Source organism: Callorhinus ursinus, unplaced genomic scaffold (genome assembly GCF_003265705.2).
Source record: "Callorhinus ursinus isolate GAN/ISIS: 27379988/994484 unplaced genomic scaffold, GSC_fseal_2.0 scaffold80, whole genome shotgun sequence".
NCBI lineage: Eukaryota > Metazoa > Chordata > Mammalia > Carnivora > Otariidae > Callorhinus > Callorhinus ursinus.
Window position 1 is genome coordinate 3067884 of NW_027397142.1, and position 15509 is coordinate 3083392.

The 15509-nt window shown below is 44.2% G+C and overlaps 1 protein-coding gene across 5 annotated transcripts in view; it reads left to right on the forward strand.

The window, feature by feature from the left end:
- DPP6 (dipeptidyl peptidase like 6) overlaps window positions 1-15509 on the forward strand; it is a 949209-nt gene that overhangs the window by 706989 nt on the left and 226711 nt on the right. The gene's annotated exons all lie outside the window — the stretch shown is intronic.

Sequence of the window (15509 nt, forward strand, 5' to 3'; positions counted from 1 at the left end):
CCTCTCTGGGACCCTGAGTGCCACTGATGTGTAAATAGAAAACAAAACACAGACCCTGTGTCCAGGAGAGCAGGCTTTTGCCTCTAGGCCCCAGCCTTTATGCCAACTGTGGAGCCAAGGGGTGCTCCTGGCTGCACCCAAGGATTTGACCAACCGGAACCTGAGCACCCTCAGTGTGTGTCACTCTGTTCCAGGCACTGGGGCAGGCATGGGGAGCTCAGAGGAAAAGCAGCCCTCCTGCTGTTTAATCGGGGACCTGGGTCCTGCACACAAATGACTCAGGTAGTGAGTTAGGCAGCATCGTTCACAACTACACCCCGTGCTGGAACAATTTAGTAGTTAATAACACCCTAGTTATACGGTATGGGTGATCTGCGCTTTTAAAGCAGCTTCCCCGTGGGCAGAAGAACCAGGAGGAAGTCTCGATGAGAACAAGTGCCATTTATTCAGGTGCCTGGGGGGAGAATGCAGAAATGGTGCCCTACCCCCCCAACCTTCCAAGGCAGTGGGTTCTGCTGGGTTCTGATTCTCTGTTTGACCAAAGGCTTGCTCCAGGAGGTGCACAATTGCTATGGGTTTCCTAGTCTAGGTGATGCTTATGGCTGGGGAGACTCATGCATCAGAAGGGACACCTGAGTATAAATTATGCATGTGAAAGCATTCCACTCGAGCTCAGCCATTCTGTAATATGCACAGCTATTAACGCTGTTTCCAGAACCACATGGCAGATGTGTGTGTGTGTGTGTGTGTGTGTGTGTGTGTGTCCCTCCCAATATCCCTTGCTAGATTCAGGCTTCTGGAAGGTAGGCATACATCTTCGGTGTTGTTCCTTGGTGTCTTGCCCCACTGTGTAGGCTAAGTAAAGAATGAATGAGTGAAGAATGAATGAATGAGGAAAAGTCAGTCAGTTTCCCCTTAGGCAGCAATAATTGTCCTTCTCATCCTGGGCCATTTATGGCCTACGGTGAGAAGCTGTTTGTGACATTGAATTCCTGTTGTGTTTGCTGCCTCTGATTTCTTTGTCATGTACTCATACCCACCCTTGTACTTTTAGTTAACTGTCTTGATGTACATATCTGATTCCCCATTTCAAGTATCCTAGAGAAATAGAATTTCTTGTCTTGGCTAACCCCTTCTCCCTGCCCGGAGCACCTCCCACAGTACTGAGCATAGAGGAAACTCTCCACGGCAAGCTTCAGACCATTGAAATTGGATGAAATGGCTCTGTGGATTCCAGGTGGGTTTCGACAGCTGACCTAGACCAGGTCAAGACTCTGCGTGGACAACAGTCTCTCCCCAGTCTCTGGCTGGGCAACATGAATAGAGACTCAGACCCCCATCGATGACTGAGACTGGGCTCCCACACCCACGTGGAGGGCAGGACATGCTTGGAAGGGCATTGTATTCATAGTCTGGTTGACTTTGTGGTTTCTCATCCCCCAATTGTACAGTTGACTTCTTGTGATATTGATGGTCAAGTCTTTATCTGATGTTAATGAATTTAAAAATAGCCATGTAATTTGGAATGTTACCAAAACAGAAACAAAGGAAGGGTTCCCTTCCGCCTCCCTAGCTTTCCCCTCTCCTGGATGCGCCCACCCCCCTCATCTTGGCTCTCTCTGTGCTTCCTTCCCCTGGACGCCACCCTGTCACCTGTTGTCCTATCGCTTCCTTCATGGCATCCCCAGACCCAGCTGTGCTATATAGGGAAACGGTTCTGGGCCAAACCCAGGCGTCCCCCTGCACCTGCCATTGCTGTAACTCTCCCGGAAAGGGAGCAAATTCAGTCATTTCCTAAAGACCCTCCCCCATAATAGCTGTGGCGCTGGTTAAAGATACTCTTTTCCACTATGATAGTGAGCTTAAAAAAAAAACTCTACCAGGTGGCACTTTCCATAACATTGCTGAGGAGCCAGAGAACAGCACTAGTCATTAGATGCGAAGAACGCTCTGTGTTGTCCCCGGGAGGTGTGTGGCTGCAGGGCACACGCTCGAGGAGGGGAAGCAAGGTGGCAGAGGCAAGGAGGGCCCACGGGGTTCTCTTCCCTATGATGCCTAAAACGTTCTGACATCCGAGTGGAGTTTGCACTTTGGAACATCTTTCTTTGTATATAAAAACCATTATCTCACATTTAGAACGATACGGACTTACTTTTCTCAGGATCAGGTATTCATCATAGTCACAGAAAGGAAGAGGGTGTTTGACCCAAATTACAAAAACCACTGAAGTGAAACTGGTCCATTTTTCCTCCGTGCTGTCGTGAAAACTGCCTTGAGTATCTCGTAGGTGCCGAGTGCTGCGCCCGGCGCTCCCCGGAGCGGAGGAGGAGAGGCGCTAACTCCCACGTGCGGGAGCCCGCACCCGGCTGGTGGGGGGACATCATCCGTGGGGTTGCCACCATTGCGATGGCAAAGCACAGCTTTGAGAAAACCCTGAAGGGTGTCCACAGCGTCTCTATACCCGCTGTGTACGAAGGCATTAGGGAAACGGAAAGCAGGGGAAGGCCTGGCATGATGTGGATTCATTTGGGAGAAAGTCCTAGAAGGAAAGTAGATATTGAGCAGGCCTTGAAGGGAGAGGGGAGGAGACAGACCAGCCGTGCCTCGTGGAGAATGTCGAGGAGGGAGCACTGGCGCTGAGTACCGACCACTTTGTAAAGACAGCGCAGGAAGCCAATCGGTGAGGCCGCACCAACACGCGAGGCTCCTCCGAACCACTTCAGGAAAATAACAGCATCCGGCTTGATTTAAGATGAAATTTATTTCTTCAGATTTTGGAAACACAGATTATTGGTATTGGTGCACTTGCTTCATTTTAGGATAATTTAAAACATGAAGAAGAAAACAAGGCTGACAAAATATCTGTGAAGTTTTTAGCTACTCACTGGCTAATGCCTCCACAAGCTGGTTATTGAGGGAACTGGTCACTACCGTTAAATGCTAGAAGTAGTGAAGAGGCAGCCTGCGCCCCTCGGGACCTCGAGGCAGAGGGAAGAGTCTGTGGAAGGGCCGTGGGGCGGGAACGTGGCCCGCGGGAGGCATGGAGCGGTGCAGTCGCAGTGGGACACGGCAGAAGCAGGCTGCCCCGGCCTCACGGCTCCTGCCTGGGACTTAGGCCCGCACAATGCTAGCGTGTGCTAGGACTGCTCCCGAGGCCCCCACGGGCTGGGTGTGGTCTCCCAGCTCAGGAGGCTGGTGGGCCAAGGTCAAGGGGCCAGCCCTGTGCGGCCGCGACGAAGGATCTTTCCGGGCCTCTTCCTGGTTTCTGAGCTTTGCTGGCACGCTGGTATTTTTTGGCTTCTAGAAGCATCACCCTGATCTGTGCCTTCATCTACACATGGTGACCTCTCTGCATCCCAAATTTCTGTGTCCGAATTTCTCCCTTTTATAAGGACACCAGTCACGTGGTGTTAAGGCCACCCTAAAGACCTCAACTTGATTACGTCTGTAAGGTCCTTGTCTCCAAATAAAGTCACATTGTGAAGCACTGGGAGTTAGGTTAGGCCTCCAGCCTACCTTTATTTGGAGGGGGATGAAGGACACAGATTTAATTCATAACCCAGAGTTAAGAAAAAAATAGAACATTTGGTGATTATCTTTCATTTAGGCTTCTATTAAAACAGTGAGATATTTGTTTACCAAAATCAGGACTAAATGACAGGCCGATGTTGTCTGTAAATATGTGAGACTGTGACTCTGCATTTCCTAAATACACTGAAGTTTCAAGTCCTGAATCTTACACCAAGAGACCTAACTCAATCAACGTTCCATAAAGCAAAATCCTTCTAAGGGAAAAAAATAAATGTCCTGGTTGAAACACTCTGACATGGAACTTCTGGATGTGAGCCATGCAGATCAAATGTTTTTTCAGTGGGTATTACGAGCTCACACCTCCTCTAGCCATGGCGCAGATCCTGCACACAGTAGCGTGGGCTCCCACATCCTCACCTGGTCTCAGCTGGGCCCCCAGTCAGACGGTAACGTCCGTGTCCCTGATATCAGGGACGTCTGTCACAGCACTAGTGCACGAAATTAACAGCTTTGTGAATCGACTGTAGAGACTCTGAGGACAGAGACCCTGGATGCAGTCAAACACAGTTCCAGTAGAGTCTTGCCAAGTCCCTGTTTGTAACTCAGGGAAGGACCCTGTTGGCAGGTCAAATGTGCCGCTGGCTTTCTTAGGTTCTGGAGTTCCACACAGCCACACTGTCTCTGAGAACACACCCAGCACGGTGTGCACACATCTTTAAGGGAGCAAGGATGCTCAGAGAACTCTGTAGGGCCTTTATTGCTTCTAGTGCATCATGTCGTTTTTTAATCTTAATTTTATAAAGCACTGCTTGACCTATCAATCATTAGGAACCGCACCATGAAACCACCACCTTACTGCTAATGATTAGCCTTACCATGGACCCTGGAATAAAGGAGCTCAGGGGTGTAGATGCTGTGGGAACAGTTCACCGCTGACCTCTGGAGGGGCGCTGCGGCGGTAGGTTTGGGCCTCTGCAGGGGGAGGTGATGGCAAGCACCGTGGGTGTGCACAGTGTTGATTTTGCTGACCGCGTCTTTATAGAGCAGTGTGTCCTTGCAAACGGGAGTGACTGAAGTCAAGCAAAGCACCTAGTGGTGCCCTGGCGGGGAACTCTGCTCTCTGTAGTGTGAAATCCAGGGCAAGGGAAGGCCCCATGATGCATATGCGTGGCAGTCCCACGGGCCTAAGAACGCCGTTCTTTCTGAAGTTACAAAGTGCTCTCGTATTGTTAACCTCCTTTATTTCACAAAATACCCATGAAGTTGACAAGGGTGAAGATATTATTCTCATTTTATATGGGAAGAAAGTGTGAATTCGTCTCGATAATGGAATACTATTGAGCCCTAAAAAGACATGAGCTTTCAAGCCATGAAGCGACATGGAGGAGGCTTAGATGTGTAGCTCTCAGACAAAGGAGCCAGTGTGAAAAGACTACAGTCTATGTGATCCCAGCTCTGTGACATTCTGGAAAGGGCAGTACTGTGGGGACAGTGAAAGGGCCAGTGGTTGTCAGAGGTTGGGGGGGAGGGGTGAAGGGGGTGGGGCACAGAGTGAAATCACCCCCTATGATCCATAGTGATAGATCCGTGACACCATACATTTATCCAAGCCCACAGAAGGTACACCACCAAGAGTGACCCTAGGGCAGCTGAGGACTCTGGATAATGACGGCACGTCAGTGTTGGCTCATCGATTGCACAAACGCACCATGCTGCTGGGGGCTGCTGAGCATGTGTCCGGGCAGGCGGTACCCGGGAACGCTCCGTCCCTCACACTCAGTTCTGCTATGAATCTTAAAGTGCTCGAGAAAACAGAATAAGGCTATTTAAAAAAGAGAGAAAAACTGTGGCTCAGGTGGTTAAGTGAACACCTCTCCCGCCAGCTCTCCTTCAGCTGGGACCTTCTGCATCAGGGCGCACGCACACGGGACGGGCCTCCCCTCAGTCCCTCCCGCTCAGCCAGAGCTGCCCTCCTCTGCGGCCGCTCCAGCCCTGCTCCTCTCCGCGGGGTCAGCCGTTTTCTTTCCAAACAGTCTCAGGGCCACTTGCTTTTTTCATGTCTAACCTCTCCATGCCTTTATATGTAAAGTGTATTTTTTATAGATAACATATAGTTAGGTCTTACCTTTTCGCTTTTTTGTTTGTTTGTTTCTTTGCTTGCAATTTGACAGTCTCTGCCTTTTAAACGGAATGTTTAGACAAAGGATCACTGCCTGTTGTTGTAAATAAAGCTTTACTGGTAAACAGCCATGGACATTTGTTTTTGTATCCTCGAAGGCCTTTTTGCATGACGGGAAGTAGTTTTGACCGAGACTGCATGGCCTACAAAGCCTAAAGCATTTGTTACTTGTCCCTTTAGAGAAAATATGTGTGGACCCCTCATGTGGACCACGGAGTGTGATGCAATCATCCACATGTCTTGGTTGAAATCTACCATCTTACTATTTGGTTTTTCGGTTTCGTGGTGTGTCTTTATTTGTTTCACATCTTGTCTGATTTTTGGCTCAATTTTTCCTGTCCGCTTTGGGTTACTTGAGGTTATTTTCCCATTTTTCCCCTCCATTTTTGGGTTTTTAGCTAAAAACACTTTGTCCCACTTTTTCATGGCTGCTCTAAGGTTTGCCACGAGCATCTCCCCCTTATCAGGCTTATCTCCAGTTGACATGACATCACTTTACCTGCAGTGTTTCTACTTTACAACAGTGTCCTTTCGTTTCTGTTATAACAACCTTTCCAGTATTTTGCCACACATTTGATTTGTACATGTTATAAACTCTACAATGCATTAGTATTTTCAGCTTAAAGATCAAGTACTTTCCAAAATGATCAAGAAAAAATTGCTTTAGGTTTACCCACCTTTTTTTATTAATTCTTAATCTTTTTTATAGATACAAGTTTCCTCTGGCATCATTTTTTTTCTGCCCAAATAAACTTCTTTTAACACTGTAATGCTGTGAATTCCCTCAGCTTTAGTTTATCTGAAAAAGTCTTTATATTGCTTTCATTTTCTTAAAAAAAATATTTTTTGCTGAATAAAGAATCTCCAGGTTGATAGATTTCTCTTTTCTTTTGGGACTTCTAGCACTTCAGTTTTCTGGATTGCTCAGTTTCTGAGAACTCTCTTCCATTCCTATCTTGTTCCTCTATGTGCATGTTTCTTTTTGCTTTGGCCACATTGAAGACTATCATTATCTTTGGTTTTTGGCAGGTTGCACATGAGGGGCACACAGGTAATTATCTTCATATTTAGCCTGCTTGGGGTTCTGTGGGCTTTATGGATCGATGTCAGTTGTGGTTCATTCACCTTCCCCTCTTCTCCTATTTCTCCCATCCTGTCTTTCTGGGATGACACTTACATGTATGTTAGACCATATGTATTCTAATGGAGTTCTGAATGCTCTGGTCTGCTTTTATTTTATTTTTTCATCTTTGCTCATAAAAATAATGTTAGAGAAGAGAAGTCAGACACAAAAGAATACTGTCATGATTTCATTTTTGCAAAGTTAAAAAAACCCACAAACTGATCTGTGGGGGTAAAAATCAGGAGAGGAATGGCTATCTTGGGGTTGGATTGGAATGGGTGAAAGGTGAATCAGGGTTTCATCGTGTCTAGGAAAGGTCTGTTTCTCAATTTTTATGCTCATTACACCGAGTGGGTTCACTGCAAACATTCACTGAACTGTATACATGATTTGTGCGCTTTCTCTGGAGGTGTTATTCTTCAACTTAAAAATTTATTTTAAAATTAAACATCCCCAGGTATCCTCCTTCTAAAAGGTAAAATTTTGTTTATGTGTGCAATCTTCTACAAATGTGTCTTGTTTATATTGTTAGGAAATGCTCTAACTTTATGTTTCTCCTACATGAAGAGTCCATTTTTTATCATGATTCATTAAATTGTTCCATCATTTCCTGGTAGTTTTTACTGCAGTAATCGTCACTGACCAATGCTGTGTATGATGGCTTGTATTTGTCTTCACTTCTCTTTGTCATATCAAGAATCAGCTTTCAGGGACGCCTGGGTGGCTCAGTCGGTTAAGCGTCTGCCTTCGGCTCAGGTCATGATCCCAGGGTCCTGGGATCGAGTCCCACATCGGGCTCCCTGCTCGGCGGAGAGCCTGCTTCTCCCTCTGCCTGCCACTCCCCTGCTTGTGCTCTTTCTCTCTCTCTCTCTCTCTGACAAATAAATAAAATCTTAAAAAAAAAAAAAGAATCAGCTTTCAAATTCCATTAAAATCCCTATTGGTATGTTTATTAAAATCATATCGAATTATTTGTAGAGAATTGATAACTTATAAAATTGAATTACTCTGTCCTGCAGTAGCGTATAAAACATAGGTAGGTCTTAGGTCTTCCAGTACAATTCTATAATATTCACCATAAATGTCTTACATATTTTAGAATAATTATTTGTATATGATTTTTAAAGAGTGTAACTTCTTTCTTTTTACTCACACTTTACATAGACTGTTATCAGTGAATAGAAATGCTAATAACTCTTTAAGGTGAATCTTTTAATTAAGAGTGTTACCAATGTCATTTTTAAGTTCAATTTGATGGATTCTCTTGCAAACAATGACAACTTTGTTTCTTCTTTGACTTACCCATTTTCTTTGTTTGTTGTTCCTTTGCTTTTTGCCTTCCTGCACCAACTAGTACTTCCAGCCCAGTGGTAGTCGAGAAACCATGAGAGTATGATCTCTAGTCCTCTTCCTTACATGAGGGGAGTATTTCTGTTTTCTTCATCAGTGTGATTTTCTGTGTGCTTTGGTAGCTGCTGCCTAGAAGATTAATAAATACCACGTCTAGTCCTAGTCTTAATTTCTTTATTTTTGAATTATAAATCAGTGTTGGATTTTCAGAGGATTTATGATTCTATACATAAAAAGATTATATTTTTTCTTTTTAATCTGTTACTAAATAAAATTCCCAACGTTAAACGAATGTCATTGCATTCCCAAGATACCTTATTTAGATATTAAGTATTTTTGAAATACTCTTTGCTGGTTATGTTTTGGGAGGCTTTCTTTTTCTTTTTCGTTAGTTATATTAGCAAGAGGGTATTTATTCCACCAGGGCTTGATTCCTTTGGGTCTTGATACTGTTGTGGTTCATTAATTCCTTTTAAACTATTGGCTTCAGTTCCTTTGATGATTACAGTTCTATTTAAGAATTTTCCTTAGTCAATTCCAATATTTGTTTAGAAAATCATCAATTATATCTGAATTTTCAAAATCATTATGAAGTTATTCATCTCTTTTCGTCTGATATTTTTCTAAAGTAGTTATATCTCATGTTTCATTCCTAATATTGTTTGTCTCTTTTCTGTTTTGATTTTGATTGATTTTGATATAACTTTTCATGTTTGCATTGTGTTTAGAGACCTATACTTTGGTTTTTTTTCCTTTCATTTTTGGTTTCTCTCTCCTTAATTTCTACTCTTTTGTACTGCTTCCTTTCCACTATCTTTGCATCTACTCTATTTTTAAATCTTTGAGATGCGATCTTAGAACTAATTTTAGTCTTTTCTGAGGGAATGGGTATGGATCTCCCTTGGTTATTTTAGCTGCATCCACAGATCTCAAGATGGAGTGTTGGATTGTCATTCAATTCTAAATATTTCATTTTGGGGGTCACCTGGGTGGCTCATTTGGTTAGGTGACTGCCTTCCGCTCAGGTCGTGGTCCCAGGGTCCTAGGATCAAGCCCCATGTTGGGCTCCTGGCTCAGCGGGGAGCCTGCTTCTCCCTCTCCCTCTGCCACGCCCCCACCTGTGCTCTCCTCTCTCTGTCAAATAAATAAAATCTTTAAAAAAATAAATATTTCATAGTTTACGTTATAATTTGTTACTCATGTATATTTCATTTCCAAATTCAGGCTTGCTTTTACCTGTGGCTTTTTGTCATCAGTTCCTAATTCATCACCACGCAGGGAAGGGACTCTGAGATACAACATCAGCACACACTGGAGAGTCCATAGGCCCCCTGCTTGGTCAAGTTTCATAACAGTGATGAGTTTCTAAGCATCGAAGTAGAGTTCTGTTCACTAGCTTGATTTTTACGATTCCTGGTAAGTGTTGACTGTTCTAAAATAATGTTTTGTTTTTCCTGCATACCATGCTTTTTGCTTTTCTTGTTCCCTTTATTAAATTTTTAAGGATTGATCCAGTGTGCTCTGTGGCTATTCTTTCTCTCTGATCATCCTGCACTCGTTTCCTGTGCTAATTTCCGGTATTTCCATTCCATCTTCCTTAACCCCCTCCAGTTAGGCCTAATAATCATTATCACTTTACACCGCCTGCGTTCCGCCCTGTCTCTGCTCACCGTGGGCGGCTGCCTCGCACTCTTTCCTGGGTTCCAGCCCCTCTGGCCGACATCTCGGTGCACGTCTGTGACGGATTTACTGGGTCAGTTGTTTGCGCGGCTATCATACAGATAAGACTTTAGCTAGAATTCTAGGTGGTTTTGCCTTCCCTTTTTGCACATGCTAATCCCTTTCCTTCTAGCCTCATTGCTGAGCATATAATTCTGCATACAGTCTAACTTCTGTCCTTATGTAGAAAATCCTTTTCTTTCCCCCGATCACTTTTATTTAGGTCTTGAATTTTCACTGTTATTTATACATGTAGGAACTCATTTTTATTTATACTGCCCTGACTGGTTGCACTACTTTATGTTCTAAGTCTAAACAAATCCGTACCAGATTCTCTTCATTCAGAGAAAACACCTTCTTGCGTTCTTTCCTTCTAGAATGGCTTCTGTGTGTATTGGGCTTTATTTTATCTTATGTAACCTGTAATGTGTATTTCTATCTAATTATCTCTCAGAGCTATATTGTGCATGCTCTGCTCTAATCTACATTCCAGTTCATTAATTTCCTTTCAATTATGTTTAATCTGTTGCATAATGGTCCCATTAAGTTTTTATTTCCACGGATATATGTTTTGTAAAATCTAGAAATACTGTTTGGTTCTTTAAAAACTTTTTGAGCAGAGGGTGCAGGTTCTTTCATTTACTCTGCTCACCTTCAGGGTGGTTTTTTTTTTTATGATTGATTATTTTGTATCACAAGCTCTTCCTAAGGGGGTGTAGTTTGACTGCGTGGTCTTCCTCACCAAGGTGACCCTGTGAAGTGGTTTGTATGTGACTTTGCTGGTGCTGCAGGATTTTAACTTGACTGTGTTTATGTTAATTTCTCCCTGGAAGTTCCCTGACAACCAGATGGTGCAAATATAGACTCCGTATATGCAAAGGGCAATGGCTTTTGGTTCCAAATTCTCCTAGGAAAATCCTCAATCCCATGCACCCCACCCAGAACCCTGGCTTGACAGAAAACTGTATTGCCTGTATTCAATGATGGGAGAATTTTCTAGTCCCATTTTATCTTCTTCTTTTCTTTTCTTTTTTCTGGGGGGGAGTGGGGAGTGGGAAGAGGCAGAGGGAGAGAGAGAGAATCTCAAGCAGGCTCCACACCCAGCACAGAGCCCAACACCAGGCTCAATCCCGCAACCCTAAGATCATGACCTGAGCTGAAATCAAGAGTCGGACATTGAGTGAGCCACCCATGTGCCCAGTTCCATTTTAAAGGAAGGTTAATTCATATGTGGGTCCTGGCTTTTTTTTTTAAGATTTATTTATTTGAGAGAGACAAAAAGAGAGAGAGCGGGGGTGGGGGGCAGAGGGAGAATCTTAAGCTAACACCATGCTGAGCAGGGAGCCTGACATGCGGCTCGATCCCGTGACCCTGAGAGCATGATCTGAGCCCAAACCAAGAGTCAGACGCTTAACTGACTGCACCACCCAGGCACCCCTGTGGGTACTGGATTTTTTAAGCGGTCTGCGGTTTCAACTCATGGCCCCATTGAGGCCCCAGGTACCTGCCCTGCCCCCTTGAGGGCATTAAAGCCTCACACCCCAACTGTAAGCCTGTATTCAAGCCTCACACCCCCATTAGCTGCCCAGGGTTAGGCTGGAACTTGATATTCTCATGATAAATTTTATCTTCATTTCTGGCATCTAGAGATTTCCCTTATTTCAAACTTTATGTATTTTCAAAATTTTCCATGATGTTGTATCTGTATGTATTCACTACAAGGGTGTTCTCCGTCCACTTAACATATTGGGAAAATCCAGTGGCATTTTTATTCTCTGCATTGTCCCTATAAGTGAGCCCCCATATGTGATTCCCTGACCCCTGGTGTGGGCTTACACATTTTGCAAGGCTTTCCTCAAGTAAGGTGTTGCATCTAGGATGCAAGTTTACAAGTCTGTTCACTAAGGGAATTACTTTGTAGCCATGTTTGTTTTGATCTGAAATCAGTGTTCTTGTTTGTTTATACAAGCATCTTTGTTTTCTCTCCTGTACTTGTCCTGTAACATACTCTCCTGCATTCCCAAGTGCCTCTGGTACACCTTCTGGCGTTCCCGGATCACGCAGCACACACGTGTACAAACGCATGTCAGCACGCGCGCGTGCACAGGTCCGCACGCACCAGACGTCCTTGTCTTACTGACCTGTGCCCACAGCCTCTCCACTGGTCTTACTTTCCTGCACTTGCCTCCCCAGGTCCCTCCTATGTAAGCTACGTGTGGGGTCCGTGTTAGGTGATCTCCATGCAACATATTCTAACTCACATACTCCTTGTCCGGGCTCAGCCTTTACTTTCAGGAGACCCATCGATTCCCGTTCACCGTGGCATGGTTTTCAGAAATTACTACTCCTCTTTACATTCTCTTTGGAGCACAGAAGTGTCTGTCTTGACCTTCGTCTTCTACATCATAGATCACCATACAAAACTCAAGTCAACCTATACGTTCACTTATTCCTTTGCTTGGGAGTAGATATTCCCCGAACAACTGTCAGGGTGCTAGCGATGTGTTAGATGCTGGGTGTACACTGGTGAACATAATCGTCTCAGTCCCCTGGAAGAGAAAGAAAGAAGGTCCTGTTCCTGCTCTTGCTGCCACGTGGTCCAGCTGAAGAGATGAGATTTCCGTTCACTCACTGCTGTGAAAGGAGAGATGCCAGTAGGGGCTCACAGGCAACAGAAGACGTGTGGTCCCCGTAATTCCATGGGGCTTCCCTGAACAGACTGACTTGCAATTAGGTCTTGACAAAAGGGAATGTATCCAGTCCAAAACTATAGACGGGAAGGCATGTTGGGTGAGGAGAGGAAGTGAGGTGACCATCTACCCAGTGTTCCGTGGGGGTACAAAGAAAGAACAGCTTGTGGGGAGAAGGGAGTGCAGAAGTTGGGCCGAAAACCGAATCCCCCATAACTTGGAGGTACCAGCTTTGGACAATCAATTTGTCATTTCTTGCAGCAGATGTTTCCTATTTAACTGAAAACCTCCTCTTTGAGTCCTGCAGTGCCTATTGCTTCTCTGGCCCGCATTTGATCTTTGATGTCGAGATCTTGCATCAGTGTTATATCAAGTTTTATATTGAAGCCCGTGGAAAATCTATTCCAGTTTATGTTGTTATATTACCTGCATCCGTGTGGTGTGCGTGTGTGCAGGTGCACACAGGCATCTCTCCCCCGGGATTTCTGCTAGGCCCTCTTGTCCCTGGAGTGCACACTGATTTCTCACTCTTACCCACCATCTGAATGTCCTTCTACACCCCAGCAGCTTGGGTGGTGTCAGGCCCTTCTCACTGGATTGTAATTTCCAACCTCCAACCTCTAACCTCTGTAAGAAATTGATGCTGAATCATCTTCTTTTCAGTTCTTTCAAACTTGGAATCTAAACGGTCTTTTAAACCCACGCTGGCTGCCAGTTAAATTCATTTACTGCACGAGAGCCTGTCTGGTCACTTGCCTGAGATGAATTTGTATCCATTATTACACATTATAGATGGTTTCATGCGGTTAACTATGCAGAGGGCCTAATGATACTGTGGTGGCCAGAACTATTTGTTACCTAATGACTTCTGACTCACATGTGTCTTGTAAATGGTGTTACAATTAATAGTTCTTCCTCCACTGTTGCTAGATAAGGTAGGATCTTTTTGATGAAAGACATGGGTTAACCCAGATAAATGATGTTGCTTTTTATACACACACACACACACACACACACACACACACACACACACACACAATCTCTTTCCCTCCTTGCTTGGGAGCTACATAAAGACAGAGTCTTATTATTTCCATTGTTGAGAGGAGCACTTTACACAAAATCTTTTGTGTAAAAAATCTTTACTCCATAAATCTTTGTAGTTGCCTTCCCCCCAGAATTACCTCCTGGACCTCTCTGGGTATCTATGAATGATGCTCAGTCTCTGGGTTCTAGAAATTCTTTCTTGCCTCCTTATCTCACATAAATGTCCCAGAGAAGTTATTTTTCTTTACTACCACTCAACCACCCATTTCTCATGAATACAAGGTGCCCTTGTTCCTAACAGTGCAGCATCTGCTGAGACCACAAATGCTTGATCTTGCATGTGCTTTTAATTTTTTAAAATCAAACTTTTTCGTGCAATACCCAGTGCTCCGTGCAATACGTGCCCTCCTTAATACCCATCACTGGGCTAGCTGGGTGTTATACGAAAACATGGAACACTACATCAAAAATTAATGATGTACTGTATGGTGACTAACATAACATAATAAAATTAAATTAAAAAATAAATAAAATAAAACTTTTTGAGATAACTGTAGATTAACATGCAGTTGTAAGAAATAAGACAGAGAAATCCCTTACACGTTTTGCCCAGTTTTCCCGAATGGTGACATCTTGCAAAAGTGGAGTACAGTATTATAGCCAGGACACTGACATTCAGATAATGCATAGATCTCATGCAGATTTCCCCTGTGTGTGTGTGTGTGTGTGTGTGGTTCTGTGCAGTCTTACCATATGTGTAGATTTGTGTGATGTCGCCACCGTTAAGATACAAAACACGTCCACAAGGGCCCACCTCCCTTCCTCTAGCCTTCCCTGCCCTCCAACAGTTGTCTCTTGCCCATCTCTATAATTCTGTCATTTCAAGAATGTTCTATAAACAGAATCACAAAGTATATGATCTTTTAAGATTGATGTTTTCCACTTAGCTTAATTTCCTAGAAATCCATTCCCGTTATCAGTACTTTGTATACTGAGATAATATCAGTGGTTTTGTCCCTTCTGCTGCTGAGTAGCTGTCCGTGGTATGGATCTAACAGTTTAATCATTTAGCCATTGATGGACACCTGGCTTTCCAGTTTTGAGCTATTACAAATGAAACTGCTCTAAACATGCATGTACAGGTTTCTCTGTGAACTTAAGTTGTCATTTCTCTGGCACAGATATCCAAGAATTCAGTGGGTGGATCATATAGTGATTGCATGTTTCATTTTTAAAGAACTGCCACCATTTTCCAGTGAGGCTGTACCATTTTAAATTCCCACCAGCAGTTTAAGAGTGATTCAGTTTCTCCACATCCTTACCAGCATTTGGGGTTATCATTATTTTGTGTTTTAGCCATTCTGCTAGGTGTGTAGTGATAATTTTTAAATTGTACCTGAAGGTTTTGTTTTGCACTGCCCGTAAGCCAGGGAGTTAAGGATTGCAGGTGTAGTAAACCTCATTTGATAGAGGAAGTGAGGGGCTCAAATGAGCAGAAGCATATTTAAGGTCACAGGGCCAACCAGAGGTCTGGGAAGAACCCTGTGTTCCCGACTCATTGTTTTATGTGCTTCCTATTAACGAAGCTTCTAATGGATAGAAAACTCTGTTATTCCTAAAATTGTAAAGACTGGGCAGCCCTGCCCCACACCTTCTACCTTGATGCTAGAACATCACACACACTCAGAGGCTGCACTGCGGCATGTCCATCAGCAGAGGGAGCGGGCAGGCGCCAGGCACCTGCATCCCGGCTCTGCGTGCAGGACACTTGTGGGGAAACCACTTCTGTTCTTTTCATGTCCTTTCCATTAACTGGGCTCTTCAAAGCCACTCTCCCTCTGCTGCTCCCCCTGCTCATGCTCTCTCTCTGTCA